This window comes from Gouania willdenowi, chromosome 7, assembly GCF_900634775.1.
Source record: "Gouania willdenowi chromosome 7, fGouWil2.1, whole genome shotgun sequence".
Classification (NCBI taxonomy): domain Eukaryota; kingdom Metazoa; phylum Chordata; class Actinopteri; order Blenniiformes; family Gobiesocidae; genus Gouania; species Gouania willdenowi.
In genome coordinates, this window is record NC_041050.1 from 31,144,080 (window position 1) to 31,154,209 (window position 10,130).

The window sequence follows — 10,130 nt, forward strand, 5'->3', positions numbered from 1 at the left end:
AGTCTTGTGGAACTAACCTAACATAACCAAATCAAATTTCATAAAGATCGGTCAATTACGAACCGAAAAATACAGTTTTGAGTTTTCGGTTATGAGAGATTAGGATTTTTTTTTTTTTTTAAAGATGATCCAGAATTGATCAGGAACCCTTCCAAAATATATTGGAATCCTCCTAGGTTTATCTTTAGTTAAAATTTCATCAAAATCTGTTAAGTAGTACTTTTAAAGTAATCCGGCTCACAGACCAACAAACAAACAAAGACGTAGCGCTTTAGGGTTAGGTTTAGGTTTAGGGTTAGGTTATAATCCAATACCGCAACATTTTTTAGGGTTAGGGTTAGAGTTAGGTTTAGGATAAGGTTTAGTCTTAGACCTAACCTGGCCAAATAGGGGTGCTGCGTACGGATAGAATGTTGGTATATTGATACGGCAACCGTACGGTTAGCCGCTGCTAACAAAGACCGGTGAAAAGAAAACCTAAGCAGAGGAAGCAAGCTGGATACACCAGAGTTGAAAACTCCTGCTCTAATCCAGTCATTTCTCAACATGGGGTCCAGGGTTCTTTAGGGTTCCACAAGCCATATTTTGAGGTTCTGCTGAAAACTCACCCTTGTGTTTAACTCTATCCTCAGTCCTTATTATCAGGTAAATGCATTTGCACATTTTCTGAAAAAGATTCAGCAATCACAATAGTTTAACATTTAAATTTAACTGAAGCTTTTTTCTGTTCAAATAGTTAGAAATAGATGTTGAGTAAATACAAAATAAAATAAATAAATACCTACAGATATATATTAAAAATGAATGAATAGATAAATCACTTAATACATAAATATATGCAATAAATGCTATTTATTTATTATTTTATGTATGCACACACTTCAGCACGCATAGTGAAATGTAATGCAGATGAGGAGGCTGTCCACACATGGAGGCTCCTGACTGGTGGTCTATTTATATTCTAGTTTCCAAGAATGTGTTAAGAATGCTGTTTTAACTGTTATTCACGTACCCCAGAAGGTACCTGTACCCCACTTTGGGAATCTAGGATCTAAGCGCATCAACTCTATCACAATTTAAGTGGGAACCCTTGCGTTGGCTTCTGCCAGCCATTGCTATGCGCTGCCCGATCCATCAATTTGAAACCGAGTCCTGATATTCCACCTGACTGAATCACTATATTTTCCCTCGAGGAGTAATTCATGGTCTTTTAAACAACATCGCATAGATAACCTCACACAACACATACATAAATCATATATACAGATAAAACCTGTATTACAAAATATAAAATATAGGGACATATGAAGAACATAAAAAGTCATTCTCAAACACTATTAAGAAGTACATGTACGGTTGAAGTACAAGTATGTTTTCATGTTTGAGAGCCGTGGGAATAAAGGTTACACTTCTTTTATCTTATAGAGTGGTAAATGTGGGCAGTGGGTTTAATCTAATGTCATCATTAACCGGATGAACAAAGACTTTAGCTTTGTAGATTGATGTACATCAAACACATCAAAGTTGTCGAATAGCTGAAATCTGATCCACAAGAGTGGACTGCTCATTAGGGTGATATAATCTAGCACAGACTGAGTCATCAGCAGACGTGTAGCCGCAGGAAGTAAAGTCAGGGTTCAACTTGTTTTGCTGCACTGTCAGAAAAAGGCACAACATGTCCATAACAAACTTTTGTTTGTTCTCGAGGAAAATGTCGCATTCATCTGCGGCCCATATGGGTTCAGACTTCAGTAACCTGACATATAACGGAATGAATGCCACAACCCTTGAAAACCCATGTCAGAGGGAGGAATGATTCCCTGCCAAAGCAAGTCTGAGCCAAAGTGCATAGGAAGCTGAAGTGCTGAGCCTGACTCATTTCCCTCCGGCTATCAGCTGCTTTTATCAGGAGGAGGAAATTCCCTATTTCTTTCCCTTTTTTTGAACCAGTGGCTGGTATAAATCGGCTCAACGGACCTCACAGTACTCCCTGTATGCTCTTTGTTCTTGACACTGAGGGTGCTCTCGTCCTTGTAGAAGATTTAAAGAACATTGCTTAGAAACGAGTTCAAAAGGTGTTGCTCGACATGTAGTTATGCAATAACAATATTGCGTGTAATCATAGCTATAGCCCTGGTCCATGGTGTCACTGCCTGTGGCTGTGCTGTAGATGGCATCCACCTACACACACCACTGCTTATGACGGGCAGTGATTCGTTTTTAAATGGTTGTGGTGAAAGATTGCAATCCATAAAGTAAACACAGCACCGCCTGAGTTCAGCTGGCAGCAGATGAGTTTTACCCTCATGCGTGGAACACGGCCAAATCTGTCTACTGCATTTGAGTTATACTCTACAATCACTTCCTCTCATATAAATGACCATATAAGGGGTCCAGATGACATTAGTGTTAGCTCACGTACCGCAACACAAGAAGTTCACTTCCCTCTGGAATCTTCTGCTCGGTCTTTAACATATTCAGCGACCTATGTATCCCCCAAAACTCTTATTCTCACACACAAGACCTAAAGATATACAATCAAGATTGAATGTTTGGTATAAAAAGGGAATAGGCAAATTGACCCCAAAAAGAGCTCAAGAAGGTTACAATTAGTAATGGATCCGTATTTATTGCATAGCGTGAAAGCCAAATACCACAACACCGTCATATCCTGTTAGACTCAGGGAGTGTGACATGACAGGGTGTCCCAATCCTGTGAAGAACCTGAAGAGAGGAACACAAAGGGTGCTGTAATTACCTGGGAAACAGCAATATAGGAAAGACGTCAGGAAAGACGTCATCCTTGACATGACACACAGTTGTGCACTTGATATGGCACTCTTAGCCAAGTTGTTCAGTTTTGTTCACAATACTGGCATATACTGTATGTAAAAATTAAATAAGGATTTTGGTCAACGTTATAGATTCTTATGATCTGAACTTTTGTGCGAACACACCCACCAACTGACTTTGGAATTAGGCATCTTGTGTTGTATGGCTTGATTTTTGCCAGACTATATATTGTAGCCATTTTAATAATCAAAATCTATTCAATTTCTTACAACCAATCCAAAGAGGTCAACCTGATAGAATGGCTTATTTGTTGCAAAATATTAACAGTCAAAACACACTTCTAAGAGCTGATTTCACATTTACTGACTCTCTGTCCAAGTTTGATGATTTTTCATCATCAGTGCATTAAGTCTCGATGGAAAATCAGAGTATGTTAATCAAACATATCACAAACTCAAGACTTGCACTCCAAATCTGGCCCCATCACGGGACCTCAAACTGAGCCCCTGAGGAGTTTACACAAAATAAGAATAACAGGTAAAACCCTAAAGAATGAAATTTGGATCTTGAACACCACATACTTTATTTCCAGATGCTTGGGATGCTTTGCATTTGAGAAGATTATCTTGAAGATCAAAGTGGTAAAACATACCAATAATAGGCCTATAGGGTAGTGGATGATATGAGCTTCTGTTAGAACAATCAGTGTTTTTCTGTCTTGCCCCAGTTATTTAAAAACTGTGCCAGATGTTGCTCCTGTGCTAAAATGAGAAAATCCCTGGTTTGTCACTTCACAAGATCTTTTTATTCTAATACAAAAACAAATTAAAGAAAGTATGTTATATTGCACAATAAGAGTTTTTTTCTTCTAAGAATCTAATCTAATCCAAAATCTAGTTCAAGGCATCATGATAGTTTCATTCAACAATCCAAAGACAATTATTATTATTTTGATGTGCACTATAGTAATTATTGCCCTGAAATTGCAGAATTATTGAAAGCTGTTGTAGAGATTAAAATCAGGCAGATGTCAGATATCTGGTTTTAATCATGTGAGATTTAAGCTTCAGTTTTCTATAACGCGGGGTTAATTAATTATTGAAGGTGTGAACAGAAGGTGTGTTCTCCCTAAAGGAGAGGCAGGATACAGGATTGTGTTCCTTCATTCAGCTGGATTAAATTCGCTCATTTCTCAGGGGCCGTCGTTCAACATGACAGGAGAGGTGGAAAAGAAGCAAATGGTGGTCCTCAGTAAGAACTTATTCACTCTCGCAACGATAATCACTGTGCTGTCGTTGTCCTTTGAATTTATTAATTTAAGAATGTTGACTCAGACAGGAACGATCCCATCTCTCTCCTCTCCTCCTCTTCAGAAACTACAGGCTGACGCTAGCACCCGCTGCTGAGCCAGTTGGAATTACTGAACATTGATACCAGGCCTATGTCTGCTAAAAACGCAGACATTTAAAAACCTTTTTATGCATGTGAAAACTAGGATTGTGTTTACGATCTACGATGGACCCTGCCTGTTATGTATAACACCTTTCTTTTATGTTAAAAAGTCCGTTTTCTAACTACTCACAGGGTAAAGTACGCCGTGGGTTCTCCGACTGGACTGCGGCGCGACCACACCAGTGCGGTGTACATGTTAGGACATCCTCAGGTCTCAGAGTGAGATATCAGGTATCAGGAAAACCTCTGTCATTTGTGAGACAAAACGGACTCATGACTCAGCAAAACCTCAGTTAGATGAAACAGCCTCATTTGTCAAAACAAAAGTCATCAGACTCAACGGCCTCAGTTCTTAAAACACGACATGGCATTTTATTTTGAAGAAACCAAAAGTACACAAGATGATTTTGAAGGAACCGAAAGTACACATGACAAAGTTGAAAAGCCAAACAAAATATGCATTGCTGTCTATAAAAGATTGCACTTCTTGCAGTGTTATGCTGCGTTCACACCGAATGCATCTTATGCGGCACCGGACGCATCTGCTGCTCGAAACGTGCCGTAGGGTCGGCAGGATCAAAAAATGTCCCCATTCGCTTCATACACACGGCTGAAGCGAAGCCCCGCCCACCAGCGACACATCCAACTCGGTGAGTTTCACTGCCTGCTGAAGCGAGGAGCTGCACTCCTTTTTCTCCTCTCACAAACATAAACCACCAGTGAAAAAAGCTGGTGTGATTAGCCGCTAATGCAATCCTAGCTCAGTGCCAACTTTCAAAGATGAAAACAACAGAGAACTTTTACCTGCTACTACCACCTCCTCGCTAATTCTCCTCCATGCCAAATCCTTCCTAGTCCGGGTATAAAGGCCGTGTCATACAGCTCCAGGTGGTCACACACAGCTTCTACTCCATGGTTGAATGAGTGAACAGACCGGTGTCCGTGTTGACGGCCTGGCGTCATCGTCAACAAAGACTCTGATTGGCTTTCTTCATGCGAAACAGCCGCAGGCGTTCAATATTTTCAACTCTTGCGAATGTGTGGATATGCGTAAAATAGGGAGCGCACTCGCATGGTCAACGCGCTTGACATGCGGATCGCAACGGACCACCACACAGGAAAGATTTCGCATCTGGGGCGCATCTATTCATTGACTTTGTATGTAATCTGGACGTACGGACATTTCGTGACGCATTCTGTGTGAAAGCAGCATTAACCTTCAACAGCATGTGCAGACAAAGAGAGAGAGAAAAAAAAAGAAAAGCCGTTCTGTCCTTTTATTTTTTTTTTAAAGTTAAAATATATCACCGTATTGGTTGATTAATAAATACACAGTTAAATTAAAACCTTGTTGAAAGTTGAAACCTTTAAAAATAAAAAAATATTTAAAAAAATAAAACAGCAGTTTTCATCTAACTCTCGTATCCGAAGCAGCGCATATTGATGCAGTCATGCGTATTTCCGGTTTCTTCAAAATACAACGTCATGTCATGTTTTATACGGCCTGAGGCGGTTGAGCCTGATTACTTTTATTTTAAAGCCGAGTCATTTGATGGCGTTTGGTTTGACAAGTGAGGCCGCCTGATTTGACAGAGGTTTTGCTGAGACATGAGTCTGTCTGGTCTGACTAATGACAGAGAATTTCCTGATAACTGATCCCTCACTTTGAGACCTGAGGATGTCCTAAAATGTACACCGTCCTATGCCTGATTTTTAGAAACACGCCTGCAGCAGCGCAGGGAGCGACATGCTAATTTAAGAAAGCAGGTGCTGAAAATGCTCTTTAGATCATGGAAACAGGGGCCCTGAAGTCAAAACTCAAGCCTCTTTTGCTGCTCAGACACAGAGTAAAAAGTAAGTTAGTGGAATCATTTGTCTATTTTCAGCTTCTGTTTGACTTGTTTCACTCATAATTTGAAGGTTTCTTAGATGCTGCATGGATTAATGATGCATGTTGGGTCTAAATTGAGCGTAGGAGTGACCTGTCCACGTTGTACTTCGTTTTCTGTTATGAGTTGGCTACAGTTAGTTCCAACACTAATATAAAGTTGTATGGAACTTTGATTAATGGATGACTATTCCTGTAGCATTTGCTCTAAATTCTATATTCTGTCCAGCTTCAGCTTCTTCTCATTGTACACCGAACAAAGAAAAATTTAAAAAGTGATTTACATTCAAGCACCTCAGATTGCCTGTAAATGTTGTATTTTTTAGGATAATTCAGAGCACATTATAGCTACACTCATCCTCAGTATTCTGACAAAGTCGCTACAAATATTCAGACAATACACCAGACATGTTCATTAAAACCACTTGGTTTCTCTGGTACTGAGGTAATTATTTGAGTGGGTGATTCAAAATAAAACCAAGACACTTAGGAAGCCGTTGTGGGGAACCAAAATAACAGTTTAGAGGGGTATTAAAAGAATACTGTTCCCAGAATAAGAGCAAAGATCAGCAAGCTGAGCAAGGTTTGGTAAAGTACCTGAACGCTGTGATGGGGAAATGTTGTGGCCACATCAAACTGCTGCACATGGTCCCTTAGCTGGACCACATAATCAACAAACCAGTCGTCGTAAAGGACAACACAGCAGAAAAAGGAAGTCAGCCAGAAAACTAAAAAACTGTGGCAGACAGGAAGCAATCTTGACATCTATAACTGCCTGCGTAGAACACACCATTGGACATAAACACTTTGTTTTAACAAGGCAGTGTGAAACTAAACAGGGCATGTCGAACTAAAAAACAAAGCCGTATAGCTTGCTATAAAACGATGTTTTGCAAACAGTAAAGGAAGTGGGCTGGGGCAAATTGGGACAAACAACACTGTTTCAGTGGAATACACAACTTTGTGCGTGAGGTCGGCTCACAATCAGTTTTCACCTAAAGCTACTGGTGACATTAAAATGTCAACATTTAGCTCTTGTATGGGGTGGGTATTAATAGTTTTTGTCGCACCTGCCTCCATTAAAGAGCACAGGAAGCACAGACGCAGAGAAGTGGCCGTAGATGACTGTTTGGTTTCATATAGCACTAACATTCATATAAATAACCTAAACATGAGCATCCAGCCCACGTGAGCACTGAGGGTTAATTTCCACACTCTGATATTTTCCAGTTGTGATGACGCAATTAGCCACCTCATATGGCTACACGGCATGTGCCAAAAGGCTGTGTTGTGACTGAGGGGTAATTTCGGGGGGAAAGCCATGCTAAAATGTGTATTTTTGCTTTGCCAGACGCCTTTCTGGGAGCAAAGTGGCGAAACAAAATGAAATGTGGCATTCTTTTTAGGATGCATGGAGCCGTGTTCATTAAACGTTTGACGTCACGTGAAATCAATGACAGATGTTTCCAAAGCAGTCTGAGAATCCTCAGAAGAGCTTCTTATAAAAGCCAATAACCATGTGATCACACTGTATGTGAGGGGGCAAACAAGGCAAAAAAAAAGCTCAATGTGTCTTCCCTCTGATGCGTTATGTAAGCACACTGTAAAAAATGAAATGAAATTTTTGCAAAAAAGTTTTTTGTCCATGTTTACTGTCTATATTTTTCATCTATTGTGAGATTAATCTAAGTACATTCAGGACCAATAATTTAGGTTTACTAATAAAAAATGCCATTCGACTGTTGAACTGTTTGATACAAGTGTGGAAAAATTTGGCACATGAGTCAACTTAAAACTAGGACCTGGGAAACATGACTCAACATTAAATTTTAATGGACTTTTAGTTGTTCTTCAACTGCTTCCGTCTGGAAAGGCACCTTTTTATGACAACATCTATTTTGTTCTGTGTCATAATATGTGAAGCAACAACTCCATTATCATTCAGCAGGACTCAGCAAAAAAGGTCAAGGTGGACCTAATAACCTGCCAAATTCTGCTTACTCAGCAAATTAATCCCACCTAGAGTATAATACTTGTCTAAACACACATGCCCTAAATAAATTAACCTTTAACCCTTACAGGCTTTGATCCACTCTTCTCTGAATGATGTATTGATTGTGGACATCAATGAAATTAAAATGCCTACTTTACAGACGGAGAATGCCGCGTCGTGCTAAGTAAACATGTTTCCACAGCAGGCGAGGATGTCAGCAAAGTGCCTGTTGGGAAAAAAAGCCCCTCGTCTGCAACTTTACCAATTCTGTGAAAACAGCATGACTCAGGATGACTTGCTGGCTGAAGGAATCCCTGCCCACTATGATAGAAACATATCACAAATGATCAGTAGTCGCACAAATAAGCCCATGTTTGTGTTTGAGTGCATTTCTAATAAAAACATGTTAAAAACCTGAGTAATATTTGACATACAAGTTGAGGTTTTTTAGTGACGTATATTGTGATGTGTAACATGATGAAATAGAGAAGTTGAATGATTCTTGATGGAAATTTTTCTTCTAGTAACGAAATGCATGTGACAAAATGACATATGAAGTCCGTTGCTAATGACTTTGCGTGAACATCACAATATGGTGACGATAAAGCTTCTTAAAACATGGCAAGTGCATTACTGAGTAACATTTAAATTAGATTTTAGATAACTATTTATCCCAAAGGGCAATTCAGTTTTGCAGTTCACCAGGCCATACATTTAAAACAGCTGACAAAGACAATAATAAAAGCCAGTATATTGACAGAGATGCTCATTTCCACATCTGTTTTTAACCACCATGTAGTTCAGCATCCACAGAGGCAAAAATAAATAATAAAAATCTATCAGTCCATGAGACTCCTGTCCAGGTTTAACAGCCTGATGGCAGAAGGAATAAAATACTTTGCATATTAAGTTGTTCTCCTATAGAGTGTGATGAAGTCTCGGCCTGAGAGCATTAAAATAAACTATTTATTTACACTATTTTTGTCTTTGATAGACAGACCATCAAACCAACAAAGAAAGGAAAATGTCAATAAAAACTTTCAATAAAGGACTTGTAAAAAAAACCACACAGCATTTTCTTACAGACATTAAAAGACATCAACTTCCTCAGCAAGTGGATCCTTTGTTGACTTCACTTAGCAATACTTTCAGTATTCAGATCAAACTTTAGCTGGAAGTGAAACACAGTGCCTAAATACTTGTATAATTCAACGAATGACTGCTTCATTCATTTATCCATCCATCCATTAGATTTTTTTTGGCAGCCAAGTACCCTCTACCATAACAAAGGATAATGAATAACAATTATAATAATAATACCAACAACAACAAAACAGAGCTCAGAGAGAGGAAACCTCTGCCAAGCCAATCCGATCCGGATGAAATGGGTAATTGAGGAACCAACCCATCATAACTGAGTCAAATTACAGGAGAAAGAGATTTTTCAAACTGATCCAGAATAAGTATATAGATCTTGACCCCCTCCTAATTTTATTGGAATTCCTCCATGGTCAGTTAATAACTTTTCATTTAATCCTGCTATAACAGACTAATGAAAATAAATAAACGTCGGTGAAAACATGACCATATTTATTAAACTTGAATTCAGCATGCGCTACCTCACATTCCTCTGGCTTAATCAGAGAATCCAATTCACTATCATCCATGCTTTCTGTCTGTTGGAGCAAACTGGAACACCTGGAGAAAACAATTTCAAGCAGAAAATGCTAAATCCACCATGCGCGTCAAACCCAGGGCATTCTAGACGTGAGGAAATTTGTAACCACTACACCACTGTGCTGCCCTCCATTTTCAACAAACACTTCCTGAGTTTGTTGTGCTTTCTTTGGCACTCGAACATCAAGGTTTTCATCATTGCTGTACTGAATACAAAAATATAGTCTTAAACTTGCACTTCTAATCCAGTAGTTCAAAACCTTTTAATCAGATGCTATTTGTTAAATTTACATTTCCAAACTAGAGCTAAATACCTTCATCATAGAG